The sequence below is a fragment of the Heteronotia binoei genome, chromosome 6 (genome assembly GCF_032191835.1).
Source record: "Heteronotia binoei isolate CCM8104 ecotype False Entrance Well chromosome 6, APGP_CSIRO_Hbin_v1, whole genome shotgun sequence".
Classification (NCBI taxonomy): Eukaryota; Metazoa; Chordata; class Lepidosauria; order Squamata; family Gekkonidae; genus Heteronotia; species Heteronotia binoei.
Genome location: NC_083228.1, coordinates 149,811,053 through 149,832,372, shown reverse-complemented (window position 1 = coordinate 149,832,372; position 21,320 = coordinate 149,811,053). Strand labels below are relative to the sequence as shown.

The 21,320-nt window shown below is 53.0% G+C and overlaps 1 protein-coding gene across 3 annotated transcripts in view; it reads right to left on the bottom strand.

The window, feature by feature from the left end:
• The window catches only part of OPA1 (OPA1 mitochondrial dynamin like GTPase), a 196,226-nt gene that overhangs the window by 79,542 nt on the left and 95,364 nt on the right, over nucleotides 1–21,320 (bottom strand). The window lies entirely within an intron of this gene.

Sequence of the window (21,320 nt, the reverse complement as noted above, 5' to 3'; positions counted from 1 at the left end):
ATTCTTCGGGAAGTGATGGGCTCTCCTTCCTTGGAGGTTTTAAACAGAGGCTAGAGGGCCATCTGACAGTGATGAAGATCCTGTGAATTTAGGGGGAGGTGTTTGTGAGTTTAGAGCGATTCCTCAGTGGAACAGGCTTCCTCGGGAGGTGATGGGCTCTCCTTCCTTGGAGGTTTTTCAACAGAGGCTAGAGGGCCATCTGACAGTGATGAAGATGCTGTGAATTTAGGGGGAGGTGTTTGTGAGTTTCCTGCATTGTGCAGGGGGTTGGACTAGATGACCCTGGAAGTTCCTTCCAGCTCGCGGATTCTTCGGGAAGTGATGGGCTCTCCTTCCTTGGAGGTTTTTCAACAGAGGCTAGAGGGCCATCTGACAGTGATGAAGATCCTGTGAATTTAGGGGGAGGGGTTTGTGAGTTTCCTGCATTGTGCAGGGGGTTGCACTAGATGACCCTGGAGGTCCCTTCCAACTCTAGGATTCTATAAGGAAGGGAAAAGGAAGGGCGCTCAGGCTCAGCCAGCAAAAGACAGGAGCTGCTGTCTGGGGCTCCGGCCTGAACTCTGGGCCAGGGCAAATGGAGGGGGAAGGAGCAGCTGTGGGCAAAGCCACTGAGGTTGTCTGTTGGGGGTGCGGGGAAGCAAACTACCCTGAGCAAGGGAGCAAAGTAAGTAAGTAAGTAAGTAAAATTTTATTTGTATCCCGCCCTCCCCCGCCGAAGCAGGCTCAGGGCGGCTAACAACATTTAAAAGTGAACAATACAATAATAAGACATTAAAATCACATTAAAACCAATCAATAATTAATTAAAACATTTCTAAATCTAACACTATTAAGCCTGGCAGTAAACATTATTGTTTGACGCTATGTCTGTCAGATGGTGTAGTGGTGGTGGATCCCTAGACCAGACCATTTTGGCGTTTCCTTTGTTGTGCACCCATAATTCAGTCATTGATAAACGCCTGTTTAAAGAGGGTGGTCTTGCAGGCCCTGCGGAACTGGTCTAAGTTCCGCAGGGCCCGTACTTCCTCTGGGAGCTGATTCCAGAGGTGTGGGGCCGCATGGGGCTATCAAGAAAGGGAGGGGCAAGCAGGGATTCCTTTGCACCAGCAGAAATGTTAAGAGTCAGGCTGGCAAACCTCCATGTGCCTTGGCCTGGGGGTGTGAAGGATGTGAGCTGAATCAGAGTAGTAGAAGAAGAAGAAGATATTGGATTTATATCCCGCCTCCATTCCGAAGAGTCCCAGAGCGGCTGACAAGCTCCTTTCCCTTCCTCCCCCACAACAGACACCCTGTGAGGTAGATGAAGATATTGGATTTATATCCCGCCCTCCACTCCGAAGAGTCTCAGAGCGGCTCACAATCTCCTTTCCCTTCTCCCCCCCCACAACAGACACCCTGTGAGGTAGATGAAGATATTGGATTTATATCCTCCCCTCCACGCCGAAGAGTCTCAGAGCAGCTCACAATCTCCTTTACCTTCCTCCCCCACAACAGACACCCTGTGAGGTAGATGAAGATATTGGATTTATATCCCACCCTCCACTCCGAAGAGTCTCAGAGCGGCTCACAATCTCCTTTCCCTTCCTCCCCCACAACAGACACCCTGTGAGGTAGATGAAGATATTGGATTTATATCCCGCCCTCCACTCCGAAGAGTCTCAGAGCGGCTCACCATCTCCTTTCCCTTCCTCCCCCACAACAGACACCCTGTGAGGTAGATGAAGATATTGGATTTATATCCTGCCCTCCACTCCGAAGAGTCTCAGAGCGGCTCACAATCTCCTTTCCGTTCCTCCCCCACAACAGACACCCTGTGAGGTAGATGAAGATATTGGATTTATATCCCGCCCTCCACTCCGAAGAGTCTCAGAGCGGCTCACAATCTCCTTTCCCTTCCTCCCCCACAACAGACACCCTGTGAGGTAGATGAAGATATTGGATTTATATCCCGCCCTCCACTCCGAAGAGTCTCAGAGCGGCTCACAATCTCCTTTCCCTTCCTCCCCCACAACAGACACCCTGTGAGGTAGATGAAGATATTGGATTTATATCCCGCCCTCCACTCCGAAGAGTCTCAGAGCGGCTCACAATCTCCTTTCCCTTCCTCCCCCACAACAGACACCCTGTGAGGTAGATGAAGATATTGGATTTATATCCCGCCCTCCACTCCGAAGAGTCTCAGAGCGGCTCACAATCTCCTTTCCCTTCCTCCCCCACAACAGACACCCTGTGAGGTAGATGAAAATATTGGATTTATATCCCACCCTCCACTCCGAAGAGTCTCAGAGCGGCTCACAATCTCCTTTCCCTTCCTCCCCCACAACAGACACCCTGTGAGGTAGATGAAGATATTGGATTTATATCCCGCCCTCCACTCCGAAGAGTCTCAGAGCGGCTCACCATCTCCTTTCCCTTCCCCCCCACAATAGACACCCTGTGAGGTAGATGAAAATATTGGATTTATATCCCACCCTCCACTCCGAAGAGTCTCAGAGCGGCTCACAATCTCCTTTCCCTTCCCCCCCCCCCCCAACAGACACCCTGTGAGGGAGATGAAGATATTGGATATATATCCTGCCCTCCACTTTGAAGAGTCTCAGAGCAGCTCACAATCTCCTTTACCTTCCTCCCCCCACAACAGACACCCTGTGAGGTAGATGAAGGTATTGGATTTACGGTATATCCCGCCCTCCACTCCGAAGAGTCCCAGAGCGGCTCACAATTTCCTTTCCCTTCCTCCCCCACAACAGACATCATGTGAGGTGGGTGGGGCTGAGAGGGCTCTCACAGCAGCTGCCCTTTCAAGGACAACCTCTGCCAGAGCTCTGGCTGACCCAAGACCATTCCAGCAGGTGCAAGTGGAGGAGTGGGGAATCAAACGCGGTTCTCCCAGATAAGAGTCCGCACACTTAACCACTACACCAAACAGAGTATTAGTTTCTGCAACCCAAAACTTTGCCTTACCGCAAAGGATGCCACCTGTCTCAAAGGCACACGAACCTTTGCATGTGCACCAGGGCCCTGGGGAGGGGGGGGGTGCAGGAGCCTGCGGAAGAGTCAGCCCCAGGAGGAAGGCTGGATGGGAGGCGGAGTGAGGGAGGCAGAGTAAGGGCTGCCATCTTGGGAAGACACCAGGTGCGGCTCATCTTTTTGGAACCAGACACACCCATTGCAAGCTGCCCTGAGCCCACTTGCAGGATATAAATCTAAAAATGAAATAAAATTAAAAATGACTCAAAAGCAAGGATTTCAAAGGCGCCCTAGGAAGAGCAAATTAGAGCTCCAGGCTGGGCGGTGCCCGTGCCCCCCAAATCCTGGCTGCAGTCGCGTGAGTGAGGCAGATTTCCCTGCACGCAGGAAGGTTGGGGCAGCTCCACTGCCAAGAAGCCCAGGCTCAGCAGGTGTACAAATTTGGACCAGAGTGGGAATCTTTGCGCATGTGTATGTGAGAGAGGGGGGGCATCCAACCGCCCCTCCTTTGCCTGTGTTCCACAATGGGCCATTTAGGCCACCGAGCTGCTGTTGAGAGCCAAAGGGGAAGCCAGTTGGGGTTGCCAATCTCCAGGTGGGGGCAGGGGATCCCCAGGTTTGGAGACCCTCCCCCCGCTTCAGGGTCATTAGAAAGCGGGGGAAGGGGAGGGAAATGTCTGCTGGGAACTCTATTATTCCCTATGGAGATTTATTCTCAGAAAATCATGGAGAATCGATCTGTGGGTATCTGGGGCTCTGGGGGGCCTGTTTTTTGAGGTAGAGGCACCAAATTTCCAGTACAGCATCTAATGCCTCTCCCCAAAATATCCTCCAAGTTTCAAAATGATTGGACCAGGGGGTCCAATTCTATGAGCCCCAAAAGAAGGGGAGGGACAGTGGCTCAGTGATAGAGCATCTGCTTGGGAAGCAGAAGGTCCCAGGTTCAATCCCTGGCATCTCCAAAAAAGGGTCCAGGAAAATAGGTGTGAAAAGCCTCAGCTTGAGACCCTGGAGAGCCGCTGCCAGTCTGAGAAGACAATACTGACTTTGATGGACCAAAGGTCTGATTCAGTATAAGGCAGCTTCATATGTTCATATGCCCCTATCCTGCAATATTTCCTATGGAAGGAAGACATTTAAAAAGGCGTGCTGTCCCTTTAAATGTGATGGCCAGAACTCCCTTGGAGTTCAATTATGCTTGTCACACCCTTGTTCCTGGCTCCACCCCCTCTGTCTCCTGGCTCCACCCCCAAAGTCCCCAGATATTTCTTGAATTGGACTTGGCAACCCTAAAGCCAGTCAGTGGAAGAGTTAATCTTCATTAACTCTAGGAGCCTCAGTCTGCGAGTCAGCAGCCTGGGCGGGGCGGGGGGAGAGTCTCAGACAAGCAGAGCTTCCTCAGTGCTCTCCAGAATGTCTTCTTCCTTCCATCACGGAGCCCGCAAGACAAGGGGCCCAGGGCAGGGGAGGGCTGGGAGAGGCTGCCCTTTGCCACCCCAAAGGAGCTCCACTTAGGTGAGAGGATGCAAGAAGCCAGAAAAAGCCACACATTCCCAGCCTGCCCTTTCAGGAGGTCTGAGACAGGAGGCCGGTAGCAGCTGCCTGAGCTGTGGGAAAGGCCCTACTGCAGCCCTGGCCAGAGAGAGCGGAATGCCCAAGCCGGCAGCCTTTGCTGGGAAAGGGGTGTTGAAGGGAGTGGGTGTTCTCTGTCATCCTCTGCTTCTTCTCTCCCTCGGGTGTTTTTCTTCTGTCTCAAGCGCAGCTGCTGGCACTGCAATCCAAAGGGGGCAGCCCCACGGGCATTCAGCTGGGGGAGGCGGGGCGGCACACACAAGCTCTCCTTTGTGGGGCGAGAGCAACTCAAGGGCAAGGATTTGCAGGTGAAAAGCCTCTCTCCTCTCCCCCCCCTTGCCACCCACACTCCCCAACTTCCAATGGCAGCCTCGGGCGGGTGGGTGGGTGCGTGGGTGGCAGCCAGCGGAACCTGGCTGGGCAGGAGAAGACCACCCAGCTGTGCTGCCGAGCCAAAGTGCCGCGGGAGGAAGAGGCAGGCTGCTTCTGATGCAACATGGCAGCCATGTAAAGTTCTGCATTTAGGTAGGAAAAATCCCATGCATGGTTATAGGATGGGGGAGACTTGTCTTAGCAGTAGTCTGTGCAATAAGGATCTCGGGGTCTTAGGGGATCATACGCTGAACATGAGTCAACAGTGTGATGCGGTGGCTAAAAAGGCAAATGCAATTTTGGGAAGTATCAACAGAAGTATAGTGTCCAGATCACGTGATGTGATGGTATTGCTTTATTCTGCTCTGCTAAGACCTCACCTGGAGTCTTGTGTTCAGTTTTGGGCACCACATTTTAAGAAGGATCTAGATAAGCTGGAACGGGTCCAGAGGAGGGCGATGAATATGGTGAGGGGGTCTGGAGACCGAGTCCTATGAGGAAAGGTTGAAGGAGCTGGGCATGTTTAGCCTGGAGAGGAGGCGGCTGAGAGGTGATAGGATCACCATCTTCAAGGACTTGAAGGGCTGTCCTATAGAGGATGGTGTGGAATTGTTTTCTGTGGCCCCAGAAGATAGGACCAGAACCAATGGGTTGAAATTAAATCAAAAGAGTTTCCGGCTCAACATTAGGAAGAACTTCCTGACCGTTAGAGCAATTCCTCAGTAGAACAGGCTTCCTCGGGAGGTGGTGGGCTCTCCTTCCTTGGAGGTTTTTCAACAGAGTCTGGATGGCCATCTGACAGCAATGAGGATCCTGTGAATTTGGGGTAAGTATTTGTGGGTTTCCTGCATTGTGCAGGGGGTTGGACTAGATGATCGTAGAGGTCCCTTCCAACTCTATGATGGGGAGGCTATGGTGGGGAAGGACACAACAGGCCGGTGCACCGAAGAAGGGTGGGGAAAAAATCTTTCTTCTTCCCACGGTGACCTCTGAATCCAGGGGCAGCCATGGACTGAAGCCCCCCGCCACCCAGAATTCAGCCAGCCAGGTTCTTTGGAGAACTGTGTCTTCTTCTCCCAGAACTGGGTCAACACCTCCATCTCAACCAAGACCCATTTCACACTAGACTTGTAGTCCTGGTTTAGCCCTGTCCCCAAGCTGACATTCCACACTTGGATCTTAGAGTCACAGAGTTGGTTTCTCTGCTTCTGGTGTAGAATGTCAGTTTGGGGACAGAGTTGAACCAGGATTAAAGGTCTAGTGCGAAATTGGTCTCAAGTCTCTGGAAACAGGAGCAAATGTCCCTCCCCTACTGCCCTGGTTTTACCACAGAGTTCCCAGCAACTTCTAGAAGCAACCCTTCTGTCCTCTCCAGGTGGCTCTAGGGATCACCAGGAACTGGAACTCTAGGGCCAGAGCTTCCTATAAGTAGAAGAGGCCTTCTTTTTCTTCCTCCTTTTTCTCCTGAGATGCTGCACAGCTTCACAGCCCTCCTGCCGGTTGCGGGGCACAGCAGCATCCGCCTCTGACGGGTGTTCAGGAGTTCTGCCAGCTGCAGCCAGCAAGCTGCCAGGAGGAATTGGAGGGTGAGGGCAGGAGAGCCGGCGTTTGGCCAGCACAAGGCCTCACTTCTGGGGAAAACTGGGAATGGTGTCATGGCATTGGGGCAATGGTCTCTCAGGTTTGCTCAGAATGCCATAGTGAAACCACAGAGTCTGGGCAAATCCTAGAGCATCACCCTCCATTCAGCATACTGCTGGCGTACCGCCCCCCCCATCCCCCCTTCTCTGAGCTTGGACCTTCCCAGGCACCTGCCCCAAAGCTACGAGTCCCTTGACAGACAGAAGGACAGAGCTCGGCTCCCCTGGAGACGCTGCGGCCACTTTGGAAGGCGGATCCCATGGCCCTGAAGCCCCTCCCCTCTCCAAAGTGCCAGGTATTTCCCAGCCCTTCACCCAAACAGGCTGCACTTCAGTTGTCCTCGGGACAGGTCATCCCCCCCAAAAATCCAGTGCCCAACCAGTGCATTTTACATTCTATAGGCCTGTCCTACTAATATAGCAGTTTGTACATTTTTAAAGCCAAAAGTGGCCTGGAAGTTACTGGTGCGAATGCAAGGAGAGACGAAGAAGAAGATATTGGATTTATATCCCACTCTCCGCTCCGAAGAGTCTCAGAGTGGCTCACAATCTCCTTTCCCTTCCTCCCCCACAACAGACACCCTGTGAGGTGGGTGGGGCTGAGAGGGCTCTCACAGCAGCTGCCCTTTCAAGGACAACCTCTGCCAGAGCTCTGGCTGACCCAAGGTCATTCCAGCGGGTGCAAGTGGAGGAGTGGGGAATCAAACCCAGTTCTCCCAGATAAGAGTCCGCACAGTTAACCACGACACCAAACTGGCTCCCCACGGTGGTGGTGGGGCCCTGGGCAAAAGGCCAGGCTGGCTGGAGCCACAGAATCACTTCTCCCTGCCCCACCCCTGCCCCCCAGGTCCAAGCAAGGGGTAGCCGTCACCCTCTCCAAGGCCAGAGAAGGAGGACTCCTCACCATGGCCTCCCCACTGGACCCCCATCGTGCCTGGCAACCTGCCTCTCCCTCCAGTCCTGCGGCCCTTTGGCTCAGCAGCACAGCTGGGTGCCTTCTTCTGCCCTGCCAGGGTGCCCCCCCCCCAAGCCCAGCCTGGAGCCCTGGGCAACTCTGCTTGCTGAAGGGTTTGAGCAGGTCTTTCTCTGGGCTGCATCCCAGGGGCCTCCTCTCTCTGGGCACGGGAGGCTGAGGCTGAGTGCGCCTCCCTGCCGATGGAAGAGCTTGGGCTTCCTCCTCCTCCAGTAAATCTTCCCTCCTCTAGCCGGGCCCTTTGCTGCTTGACGGCTCCTTTTAGTGGTGCTCGAAGGTAACCATGGCAGGCAGAGGGCTGCTGTTTGGTTTCAGGGAGGTGGCGGGCCGCTTTCTAGGAGGAGAGCAAACAGCCCGGGAGTCCCTAATGCACACACGCGCCTGCCTGTTTGCTCACAGGGTATTATGCCAGAAGCCATCGCCAGTGGCCTTTCAAGGGACAACAGAAGACAACGCCGTTCGCCAGCTCCAGGGAACAGAGTGGTCATGCTCAAGATGCTGATTCAATATTTGCACCCAGAGAGAGAGACCTGCCAGGTTGAAGGACTCCAGAATCAGCAGATGGGGAATCTCCACCCACTGCAGCCAAGGCCAGCAGCAGAGGGGTGAGGGCTGGCTGGATCATGGAGAAAAAGATGGAATCGGAAGTCTTTGCCCTATGACTCCCCCCCTCCAAAACCTGCCAGTATCGGGGTGGGGTCAAGAGCTGGAAGGGGGAGAGGTCACCTTCTGGTACACAAATGTGCCTGCTAGACCATCCTTGGCATCTGTCTCCTCCCAGAGAGCCAGTTTGGTGTAGTGGCTAAGTGAGCAGACTCTTATCTGGGTTTGATCCCCTCCTCCTCCCTTTGCAGCCGCTGGAATGGCTTTGGGTTAGGCGCAGCTCTCGCAGAGGTTGTCCTTGAAATGGCAGCTTCTGTCAGAGCTCTCTCAGCCCCACCTACCTCACGGGGTGTCTGTTGTGGGGGGGGAAGGGAAAGGAGATTGTGAGCCACACTCTGAGACTCTTCGGAGTGGAGGGTGGGATATAAATTCAATATCTTCTTCATCATCTCTTCCCTACCCCCACCCCCTTCGCTTCCACTCTGCAGGTAGAAAAAGCACAGATGCTGCTCTTGGTCTTCCGCATTACTGCAGCCATCGTGCAGGCTGCTAGAAGCAGGGTAGGAATCAGATGGCCTGAAACAAAAAGCATTGAGGGCCTGAAGCTCTTGCTGTCGACAGTTTGATGAGACAGGACGGGGGTCCAGTGGGGTCCCACATGCAGAAGGAAGCCCCAGGCCTTACGCGGCACAGCTCTTGGAGCAGCACAAAGACCACTTCCTTTGGGTGCCACCCAAGGGTGACCTTGGCCAAGGAGCAACCAGGGGAGAGGGTCCCAAGCAGCCCCTCCTCCTCCCACAAGCAGCGGCCCCCCTTCCGTGCCATGCCGGCATCACTGGGTCTCAGGGACCTGCCTTCGAGGGGTGGTTCCCTCTGGCTTTGGACAGGGTGAGGGCGACCCCTTGCTTGGACCTGGGGGGTGGAGGTGGGGCGGGGAGAAGCGATTCTGTGGCTCTAGCCAGCCTGGCCTTTTGCCCAGGGCCCCACAAGCACCAAGGCAGCTCCTGCAGAAGTCACACGCAGCCAATCCCGAATGCTCTGCTCCAAGAAACCTTCCACTGTTAACGGCACAGAGCCCGGGGATGCAGCCCGCTCCTTCTGCCAATTGGACCTAAGGCAGCAGTCAAGGATGAAGAAAGGAGGAAGATGCTAACAGTGGCCTGGATCCTCTCTGCAGCCAAGTCCCAGCCTGAGCCGCCAGGGGAGGAGAAGTTGCAAGACAGTCAATGGTCAGAGCCAGAAGAAGATCGTGAGAAGCATCTGGGACCATCAGGATGACTCTGCGCGTGCATGCGTGTGTGTGTGTGAGAGAGAGAGAGAAAGAGAGAAGTGCCATCAAAGTTGCTTCCCACTTAGGGTGACCCTATGAACGAATGTCCTTCCATCAACAGCCTTGCTCAGGTCTTGCAAGGGGAGGGCCTTTGAGACTTCCTTCATGAAGTCCATCCATCTCCTGTTGGGTCTTCCATGAAAACGTTGTGAAAGCAACGTCCCCCCAGAGTCGGAAGCGACTGGTGCTTGCACAGGGGACCTTTCCTTTCCTAACCTGCACCAACACTGCCATCAACATGCTACTCTACATCTAAAGCAGGGGTGTCAAACTCCTTTGTTATGAGGGCCAGAACTGACATAAATGAGACCTCAAGGGGCGGGGCCATGTTGGGCTGGGCTGGGCCATGTGTGTGCCTATTTAAGATTAGGTAGCAGAGTTATAAATTTGATAAAGAACACAGACAAACACAAATATATATATTTTTAAAAACTTAAAACATGCTTAAAAAGTTAGCACTCATTGGTCTTAAAGAAGCTTCGTGTTTCTCCCATGGGATCCAGGGAACTGGGCAAAGGAAACTCTAGCTCTTTCCTTCCTTCCCCAGGGGATTGGGGGGGGGAGCCTCAGCCAATAGAAGGAAGAGAGACTTGGCTCAGTAGCTCTGCTGTGCAATTTAGAGAGCCTGGCAAAGCAAGCTCTCCCTCTCCCCCTTCCTCCCCAAGGGAGGAGCCTCAGCCAATGGAGAAAATAGAGGTTTTGCTCTGTAGCTCCTGTGCAACTGAGCAAGCCTTGCAAAGCAAGCTGTTATGCAGAAGGAAGCCAGAGAAAAGGAGAAGGAAGCAGATGACAGCCAGTTGCTTGGGGGTCTGATAGGAGCCCTCCGGGGGCCTGATTCGGCCCCTGAACTGCATGTCTGACACCCCTGATCTAAAGGGCTGCCTCTCCTGCTACGCCCCACTGTGACACCCACAGTCGTCCGGCAAAATCTTGGGAAGGTGCCACTCTGCCAGTGGGCAAGCTCAGCAGCACTCAGGGAAGAGGCAGAAGGGCTGAGCATGTTATGAGGGCATGGCTTCCCCTTTTCTGTAACTTCTTTATCACATGTCACGGCTTACTGTTTTCATTGTATATCCTTCTGAAGTTGTGATACAGTCTTGTTGCGCTGTGTTTTGTACACCTTAGGCCGTTTTCAGTGGCACTGCTTGTCAAAATGTTGTAATCCACCTGAAGTCTTGCACATGGGAGAGACAAGACTATGAAGCGGGCAAATGGTTCGGCTGCCTTTTCCCAGCTCTCTGCTATCCTTTTTGTGAGGGAGCGACCAGAGCTGGAAACAGCACTCCCAATGTGGCCCATCCCAGGGCTCCCAGGCGAGACTATGACGCTCCGGGGGCCTTCATTTCCTGCCGCTTTCCTCCTCCTAATCTGCAACACAGGAGTTTGCCCTTTTCGCTGTGGTCACCCTTTGAGTGGGTTTCCACTCCACTCTCCCAAGTCACCTCAGCGGACTCCTGGTTTTGGCAGGCAGGGGGCTCTTGGTGAATGAAAAGAGGCAGGTGCTGGAGCCCCTCAGGATGAGGAGTGACCAAGGAGAAGAGCAAGCCTTCCTGCACTGTTTGCCCAAAGGATGTGATCTCCAGCTGGGATGGGAGGATATCTTCTATTTCCAAACAGATGCGTGGGGGTGGTGGTGGTTTCAGACCCAGGGCAATAGAGATGACCACATGACATCCTCTTGCCTCTACTTCCAGATCAGCTGGGTGGGAATGGATAGACCCACTTCTGGGCCCACACCTCAGTGGTCCCTCAGCAGTCTGGTCCTCTGGGCTGAACTGCAGGTCTGCTGCTGTGGAAACGTGAAGCCAACAAGAGAATCACGGCAGAGAGTGACAGGGAAAAAAACGGGATCTCCAGCCTCCAAATTGATACAAGGAAAGCACGGCTTCCACACAACCAAGACCTGTAAAGAAGTCACTTGGCTGTGTGTGAAAGGAGGAAGCTTTGTGATGCTCTGGATCAGATCGTGAAGCTCCTCAAAGCTCTTAAGTGAAAAGAGGGGAAATCAAATACTACCTCGTTGCTGCGCTGTGGTGCTGTGCGAAGGATACGTCATTAGAATACAATTCTTCTGTTTCTGGACTTCTCAGGAACATCTTTGAACTGGGGATCTGTGAAGATTTGGAGGACCGCTCTTTTATAAATGGACATTAAGTTGTAACTGAAGTACTTGAAATCCTGGACCTTATTTGTGTATTATTGAGTGTTCTATTGTCAGGGTATGTATATCTTTAGGATTTTGTATGAGAGTGTATAAGAAGAATATATATATATCTGTTTAAGCTGTGCTCTCCTTGTATCAGTTTGGAGGCTGGGTGTGGTCTCCCCCCCCCCCCCCCCGTTGCTGTGAAAATGTGGGCAGGTGGAGCCACAGCCAGAGGGCAAAGCAAGCCGTGGAGATCACCAGACATCAAAAAGGGGGCCCTGAAATGATGTGGCCACCAGCTGGAATGTCCCTTCCACTGACCCCAGAAAGGCACACCTGGTGTGCGTGCTGCCTGAATCCACCTCCTCTCACCTCCATACTGCTTGCTTCACACCCACTCCAACCCTGCACAGGGGAAGGAAGGGCCACGAAGTAGCCGGAACAGCTTCCAAGGTGCCACAGAGGCTGGGTTTCCCACTGCACCAGCGGCAGCCACGCTCCAACTTCAGAAGCCTCCACAAAACACACCATTTTTGGGGCCTCCTTTCACCAGGTTGGAGTTTGGAGGCTTTGGAAGAATCATACAATCAGAGTTGGAAGGGACCTCCAGGGCCATCTATCTAGTCCAACCCCCTGCTCAGTGCAGGAAACTCACAAATGTTCAACGTCTTTATAAATGATTTGGATGAAAGAGTAGAGGGAATGCTTATTAAATTTGCAGATGATACTAAATTGGGAGGGGTCCGACATACAGTAGAAGACAGAAACAGGATGCAGGATGATCTATGCAGGCTGGAAAACTGGGCTAAAATCAATGAAATGAATTTTAACAGAGATAAATGTAAAGTTCTGCATTTAGGTAGGAAAAATCCAATGCATAGTTATAGGATGGGGGAAACTTGTCTTAGCAGTAGTCTGTGTGAAAAGGATCTAGGGGTCTTAGTGGATCACTGAACATGAGTCAACAGTGTGATGCGGTGGCTAAAAAGGCAAATGCAGTTTTGGGCTGTATCAACAGAAGTATAGTGTCCAGATCACGTGATGTGATGGTATCGCTTTACTCTGCTCTGGTAAGACCTCACCTGGAGTATTGTGCTCAGTTTTGGGCACCACATTTTAAGAAGGATCTAGACAAGCTGGAAGGGGTCCAGAGGAGGGCGACGAAGATGGTGAGGGGTCTGGAGATCAAATCCTATGAGGAAGTTCTAAGGAGCTGGGGATGTTTAGCCTGGAGAGGAGGCGGCTGAGAGGTGATAGGATCACCATCTTCAAGTACTTGAAGGGCTGTCTTATAGAGGATGGTGCAGAATTGTTTTCTGTGGCTCCGGAAGGCAGGACCAGAACCAATAGGTTGAAATTAAATCAAAAGAGTTTCCGGCTCAACATTAGGAAGAACTTCCTGAACGTTAGAGCAGTTTCTCAGTGGAACAGACTTCCTCCTTGGGAGGTGGTGGGCTCTCCTTCCTTGGAGGTTTTTAAGCAGAGGCTAGATGGCCATCTGAAGTTTCCTGTATTGTGCAGGGGGTTGGACTAGATGACCTTGGAGGTCCCTTCCAACTCTATGATTCTATAAAATACCTCCCCCCAAATCCACAGGATCTTCATTGCTGTCAGATGGCCATCTAGCCTTTGTTGAAAAACCTCCAAGGAAGGAGAGCCCACCACCTCCCGGGGAGGAAGCCTGCTCCACTGAGGAATCGCTCTAACGGTCAGGAAGTTCTTCCTCATGTTGAGCCGGAAACTCTGGGTTTAATTTCAAGACCGGAGCCACTTCTCGCTGGGTCCGGAGAACCCTCTGGGCTGGGCTGCATCTCTGTTCATGCCCTGAAGCTCCTTCCTTTTGCCTGAAAGGGGCATAATTCACAGCAGCAGGAGGCCTCCTCCTCCTCCGCCCAGGTGTTCGCCCCTCCACCTCCTCCTCCTCCACCCTCCCCCCCACCTGCCCAAATGCAAAGGAGAAGCCCACAGGCTCTTCCCATCTGGCGCTTCCGTGGGTGGGGAGGGGACCGAGTGTGTCATGGCTCGCACCCAGGATTCTTTCTGCTCGGGTGGGTGCAGACAAGCTTTGCATTAACTCCCCAACCCGCAAGGAAATTATTAGAAACAAAAGGCCTGGGGATGTCCCTCCCCCTCCGACAAGGCCCGAAACAAGTGAGACAGAGATGGGGTCACAAAGGCAGGCCCACCCCCTGCATTAATTTACCTACCTCAGAGCCCTTTCAGGGGGGGAGGGGGCGTCCCTGGAATGCTGCTCTGGGGGGGGGGGCTGCCCACAACAGGCCTCTGCCTGCCCACCCGCCTGCCCCAGCAGCCTCTTTGTGTCTCCCACACAATGGAAGAATGGAGGAGCAGCCCTCTTCCCTCCCTCCCGCCCACATGCTAATTGCCTGGCAGCCTTCTGCACAGGCGCTGCTTCAAACATGGGGGGGGGGGAGGAGGAGGAGGAAGGCCCCATTCTGCATGGAGGCAGAGACCCCCCCCTCCACAGCTGGAGGGTGAAGGGCATATGAACATCTGAAGCTGCCTTATACTGAATCAGACCCCCCTTGGTCCGTCAAAGTCAGTCTTGTCTACTCAGACTGGCAGCGGCTCTCCAGGGTCTCAAGCTGAGGTCTTTCACGCCTACTTGCCTGGACCCTTTTGAGTTGGAGATGCCGGGGATTGAACCTGGGACCTTCTGCTTACCAAGCAGATGCTCTGCCACTGAGCCACAGCCCCATTCATGGCTCTCCAGGGTCTCAAGCTGAGGTTTTTACGCCTACTTGCCTGGACCCTTTTTAGTTGGAGATGCCAGTGGGGATTGAACCTGGGACCTTCTGCTTACCAAGCAGATGCTCTACCACTGAGCCAACGTCCCTCCCCTTTAGTGGCTCTCCAGGGTTTCAAGCTGAGGTTTTTCACGCCTACTTGCCTAGACCCTTTTGAGTTGGAGATGCCGGGGATTGAACCTGGGACCTTCTGCTTACCAAGCAGATGCTCTGCCACTGAGCCACTGTCCCTCCCCATGGGACGGTGAGCCAGGCAGCCACTCTGGTCCTGGGCCAGGAGGGAGACAGGCCGAGTGGGACCTTCCTTAAGCAGGCAACTGAGCCGACCCCCCTCCCCAGCCGCTCCTGTCCTGCCAGCTCCCCAGATCCAGGAGTCCTGGCAGCGGCCTTGCCATCTCTTCCCAGCGGCTGCTGCTGCTGCTTTAGAGGCTGACGGACAACCTGGGGACAGCTGGGAGGGCACACATCCCTGTAGGGCAGCTGCAGGGCCTCCTCCATCAGGCCTCGCAAGCATGGCTGTACCACATCGTGCTGCAGGTGGAAGAAGACAAGGATTTCCCACTGTGTAAATGAAAACCCCTCCCCGGAAAGCTAAAAACGAGTGCAGCTGCAAGAATTTCTCTTGCCTTTCTCTCTGAATCAAAGACCCAGAGCAGCTTACAATCACCTTTATCTCCCTCCCCAACAACAGACACCCTGTAAAGTGGGTGGGGCTGAGAGCAGCTGCCCTTTCAAGAACAACTCCTACAAGAGCTCTGGCTGACCCAAGGCCATGCCAGCAGGTGCAAGTGGAGGAGTGGGGAATCCAACCTGGTTCTCCCAGATAAGAGAGCTCTGACTGACCCAAGGCCATTCCAGCAGCTGCAAGTGGAGGAGTGGGGAATCCATCCCGGTTCTCCCAGATAAGAGAGCTATGGCTGACCCAAGGCCATTCCAGCATCTGCAAGTGGAGGAGTGGGGAATCCAACCCGGTTCTCCCAGATAAGAGCGCTCTGGCTGACCCAAGGCCATTCCAGCAGCTGCAAGTGGAGGAGTGGGGAATCCAACCCGGTTCTCCCAGATAAGAGAGCTCTGGCTGACCCAAGGCCATTCCAGCAGGTGCAAGTGGAGGAGTGGGGAATCCAACTCGGTTCTCTCAGATAAGAGAGCTCTGGCTGACCCAAGGCCGTTCCAGCAGCTGCAAGTGGAGGAGTGGGGAATCCAAACCGGTTCTCCCAGATAAGAGAGCTCTGGCTGACCCAAGGCCATTCCAGCAGCTGCAAGCGGAGGAGGGGGGAATCAAACCCGGTTCTCCCAGATAAGAGAGCTCTGGCTGACCCAAGGCCATTTCAGCAGCTGCAAGTGGAGGAGTGGGGAATCCAACCCGGTTCTCCCAGATAAGAGAGCTCTGGCTGACCCAAGGCCATTCCAGCAGGTGCAAGTGGAGGAGTGGGGAATCAAACCCGGTTCTCACAGGTAAGAGTCCGCGCACTTAACCACTACACCAAACTGGCCACGACTGGAGAAGTGGCACAGTCGCTCCTGGTCCCTGCAGGACTCCACCACTTCCTCCTTCTGTAGGAGCTGAGCAGATCACAGACTGGCAGACGGAGAGTGGCTGGAAGTGGTCAGAGATGCTTGGAAAAGATGGACGTCCCGAAGGCAAAATGAACCCTGCCCGGCTACGGTGGACACCTTCTTCCCTCCTCCTCCTCCTCAAGACAAGCTCCCTGCAGCCTTACCCACTCTTCAGATGTGCTCAATGAATTTTTGCTGACTTTCTTTTATTGCATCGTCTCGCCTTCTGCTCTTGCTTTTAGGAGTTTGAAAGGTTTCTTGAGTGCAATTTCACTGTTGCTTTTATTGAAGAGGTACAAGGCACCCAGTACGCAAAAGGTATTCAATGGCTCTGCGTCTCTACGGGCAGCATCTAAACCAGGGGTGTCAACCACATTTGTTATGAGGGCTGGATCTGATATAAATGAGACCTTGGCAGTCGAGCCTTGTATGCACTTATTTAAGATTAGGTAGCAGAGATATGTTCAGTCAGGCTTTTGATAAGGTTTCACATACTATTCTTGTTGACAAGTTGATAAAATGTGGTTTGGATCCTGTTACTGTTAGGTGGATCTGTGACTGGTTGACAAATCGCACCCAAAGAGTGCTTGTGAATGGGTCCTCATCCTCTTGGAGAGGAGTGACAAGTGGAGTGCCTCAAGGATCTGTCCTGAGACCTGTTTTGTTCAACATCTTTATCAATGATTTGGATGAAGGAATAGAGGGATACTAAATTGGGAGGGGTTGAAAACACAGAAGACAGAAATAGGATTCAGGATGACCTTGAGAGGCTGGAAAATGGCTAAAATCAATAAAATGAATTTTAACAGGGATAAATGTAAAGTTCTGAATTTAGGTAGGAAAAATCCAATGCATGGTTATAGGATGGGGGAGACTTGTCTTGGCAGTAGTCTGTGCGAAAAGGATCTAGGGGTCTTAGTAGATCATACGCTGAACATGAGTCAACAGTGTGATGCAGTAGCTAAAAAGGCAAATGCAATTTTGGGCTGTATCGACAGAAGTCTAGTGTCCAGATCACGTGATGTGATGGTATCGCTTTACTCTGCTCTGGTAAGACCTCACCTGGAGTCTTGTGTTCAGTTTTGGGCACCACATTTTAAGGATATAGACAAGCTGGAAGGGGTCCAGAGGAGGGCGATGAAGATGGTGAGGGGTCTGGAGACCAAGTCCTGTGAGGAAAGGTTGAAGGAGCTGGGGATGTTTAGCCTGGAGAGGAGGTGGCTGAGAGGTGATAGGATCACCATCTTCAAGGACTTGAAAGGCTGTCCTTATAGAGGATGGGGTGGAATTGTTTTCTGTGGCTCCGGAAGGTAGGACCAGAACCAATGGGTTGAAATTAAATCAAAAGAGTTTCCGGCTCAACATTAGGAAGAACTTCCTGACCGTTAGAGCGGTTCCACAGTGGAACAGGCTTCCACCTTGGGAGGTGGTGGGCTCTCCTTCCTTGGAGGTTTTCAACAGAGGCTAGATGGCCATCTGACAGCAATGAAGATCCTGTGAATTTAGGGGGAGGTGTTTGTGAGTTTCCTGCATTGTGCAGGGGGTTGGACTAAATGCCCCTGGAGGTCCCTTCCAACTCTATGATTCTACATAAACTTTATAAAGGACACAAACACAAATGTTTTTTTAAAAAACTTAAAATGAAACATGCTTAAAACATTAGCACTCATTGGTGTTAAAGGTGCTTTCTTTATATCTCTCCTCTGCAAACCAGGGAACTGGGCAAAGGAAGCTCTAGCTCTTTCCTTCCTTCTCCAGGGGACCAGGAGGGGGAGGAGCCTCAGCCAATAGAAGGAAGAGAAGCTTGGCTCAGTAGCTCTGCAGTGCAATTGAAAGAGCTTGGAAACAACCTATCCCTCTCCCTTTCCTTCCCAAGGGAGGAGCCTCAGCCAATGGAGAAAACAGAGGCTTTGCTCTGTAGCTCCTGTGCGATTGAGCAAGCCTGGCAAAGCAAACTGCTGTATAGAAGGAAGCAAGAAAGAAGGCGAAGGAAGCAGATGGCAGCAGTTGCTTGGGAGCCTGATTCAGCCTCCAGGCCGCGTGTTTGACACCTCTTTTTGCTTTTGCAGAAGCAGAGATGAATATTCACTTGATGCATTTCATCTAAGCACGCAGTTAAGGAAGCGTTCCAGTTCTGAGTGTCAGGCCCCATTTCTCTCTCTCTCCTCCCCCCCCCCCGTTCCTTTCTGCCCAGCTAGATTTAGGAATCAAACGGCAAATGCAGGGGATGGTTTGATGGATGAAACGCTGAGTAACGCACCATCATTTCTGCATGAACAAATCATAAGATAATTAAAGTAATTTTGTTTTAATACAGTTTGAAGTAAAAGGTAGCCAGAAAGTCTCACTCGGCGTATTGGCTTCAGATAATTAAAAGCACAAATCCATTTCCTTGGCACTGAGATGGCTCAGAGATGAATCGGCCCCTGGGTGTTCTGCTAAACGCAAGTCCTTCCCTCTCAGCTTCTTCAGTTACAATGTTACTGTCAGATTTAGTAATTTAGTAATGTTTTAATTAAGTAGTGATTGGTTTTAATATGTTAATTTAATGTTTTTATTTACTGTATTGTTTATTTACGAATGCTGTTAGCCGCCCTGAGTCTGCTTTGGCGGGGGAGGGCGGGATACAAATAAAATTTTACTTTTACTTTTACTTCAGTGGCTGAAGGAGGGGGGGGGGTGGCATGTAAGGAAGGATCCACTGCAGCTGGCCTGCCAGATTCCTTTTGCTTCCTCCACATACGAGGAAGGGGGAAAAGCCACCCAAAGAAGGCAACGACGACTGCAGATTTATACCCTGCACTTCTCTCTGAATCAGAGACTCAGAGCGGCTCACAATCTCCTTTTCCCTCCCCCACCCACAGACACTCCGGGAGGTGGGTGGGGCTGAGAGGGCTCTCCTGGAAGCTCCCCTTTCATAGCCAGAGCTGTGGCTGACCCAAGGCCATTTCAGCAGCTGCAAGTGGAGAAGAAGACTGCAGATTTATACCCCACCCTTCTCCCTGAATCAGAGACTCAGAGCGGCTCACAATCTCCTATGTCTTCTCCCCCCACAACAGGCACCCTGTGAGGTGGGTGGGGCTGAGAGAGCTCTCCCAGAAGCTGCCCTTTCAAGGACAACCTCTGCCAGAGTTCTGGCTGACCCAAGGCCACTCCGGCAGGTGCAAGCGGAGGAGTGGGGAATTAAACCTGGTTCTCCCAGATAAGAGTCCAAGCACTTCACCACTACACCAAATTGATGGAGGGGCAGGAGAGTCAAACTGGAGGCAGGAGAGAGAGAAGACAGGGGCAGCTTTCATCCACCTTCAGCTGCCTGGCTGCACCAGCTCCAACTCCCAACCACAAGCAAACACAAGGAGCACAGCAGGGCTGGGCTGGGGCACCTCCAGGGACTGAGGCTTCAGGGGGGTGGCCAGTGAGGGGTCCAAGCCCGTTGAGCAGCCCAGCCCCACAGGCCTCTTCTGCAGGAGAGGCAAGGGCAGGGAGTGTGGGGGCCTTCCCAGCAGCCCAAGGGGCCGGCCCACTCACGCTGCCCTCAGCAACACCACCACCACCGATAGCGGGCTGGGGGGAGGAGAAAGGGCACGCACAAGTCCTTCTCCAGCTCCCCAGACAAAAAGAACAGGAGCGGTTTGGTGTTCAAAACCTGCATTTATTTGAAGTTCCTTCAATGACATCCGCATTCAATAAATAACTTCCAGGGACACATCATGCTAAGCTTCAGACCAGCAGTCAAGAAGTGAGACCCAAAAGGGGCAGCAGGGAGCAAAATGAAGAACGCCGACAAACACGGGGGCCCCCCAAGGCAAGGCTCGCAGCAAGGCTCCTGGTAGCTCCTGGCCCAGCAGCCCCCCAAGGCCAGTCCTGCAGCAAGGAGGGGTCGGGCTCCTTCCAACACCTGCAGCTCCCCTCCCTTTCCTCTTGCCCAAGGGTGCAAGGCTCCCAGACCCTCCCTGCCATCCAGCTGAAGAAGGCACGAGCATCGCTTTCCCCACCACGGCAGCTCAGCTTATTGTTGGATGCCAGAAAATGAGGATCGTTTCCCCCGTTTTGTTTCTCTCTTTTTGTCAGGAGAAGAGCTGTCCTGTGCCTGACACCCAGGTGCAAATCTCAGGGGACAGAATGTGGGGAGGGGACACCCCCAGCAGTTTCTTATTCCATTCGCTGTGCAGCAGGTGGGAGGAATGAGCTGGAGCAGTGGGACCCAACCCACCATGGAATGGCTGCAGCACGAGCTCCTTGGGAACTAAAACGCAGGAGATGACTGTACCACAAAAGGGAAGAGATGGTGGCTGCAAGGGAAAGGGGCCTGGAAACAGTGAAGAAGAGCACAGTCCACCAGCAATAAGACTTCTACAGAAACGTGCCTGTTTCTCCATCCAGAGCTTTTATTAGAGGAGCAAACGGAAGGGGGGGGCATCAACAGACAGACAGACAGAACCGCCCCCCCTGCCTTCCTGTTCTGCAGGCTTTCCTCCTGATGCTCTTTTGACGGAGGGTGTGTCCCCGCAAGCAGTTCACGGGCTCTGTGTGTTTTTAAGACAGGAGGAGGGACTCCTCCCTCTGTACCCCCCCCCACCCCTCCTGCAAAAGGCCAGGGGGAAAGGTGCCTGACAGCTACACCTCTCTTGGGGCTGCTGCAAAATGTCTAGAGGGGGCAGCGACATCCAATGGTTCCACCCAGGCAACCTGTTTGTATGCAGGCTGAGCCCCCAAGCAACCTGTGTCAACGGGAAGACGGAGAAGGGGGCCCTGTGCACGGGAGGGGGCATAGCACACACGCAGCACGTGAGGAAGAAGGGAGGGTGCAACAAACAAGGGGAGCCCTGAAGAAAAACAACGCCCCTCCCTCCCCCAAGACAAACGCCTAGTCTCACCTCAAGCCTGTCCAAGGAAATCCAAAAGCTGCTGCTTCACAATCCTTATTCAAGGAACTGCTGCCCCAAGGTGTTCCCTTCCGGCCAGGGAATCTGCATGGAGCTCTCTTCCCGCCCCCAACCCAGGTGTGAGGCATGCTGACTGGCCTCAGTCCTGCAGGAAAGCGAGGGGCTGCTGAGTCTCTCTGCAGGAAGCCCCCAAACAGAAGCCAGGGCCTCCCCCGCTCCCCGGACGTGTGCTGAGAGAAGGACCCCACCAGAGGGCCAGTCATCCCTGCTGCGCGTCTTGCTCAAGTGCTTTTATCGCGGCCACAGCGACGCTCTGAGAGAAGACATCTCAGAGGACGTGGAAAGCAGCCCGATCCCTTGGAGGGTGTCTCAACATCCAGCATCATACAGAGAAATGTTACTTCGGTGCCATCAACATATGTACAAATACTAAAATTTCATTTCAAGCTCCCCGGAATTTTCAGATGAGGATCAAGGTGGACTAAAAAACTCTCTGAGGAGAC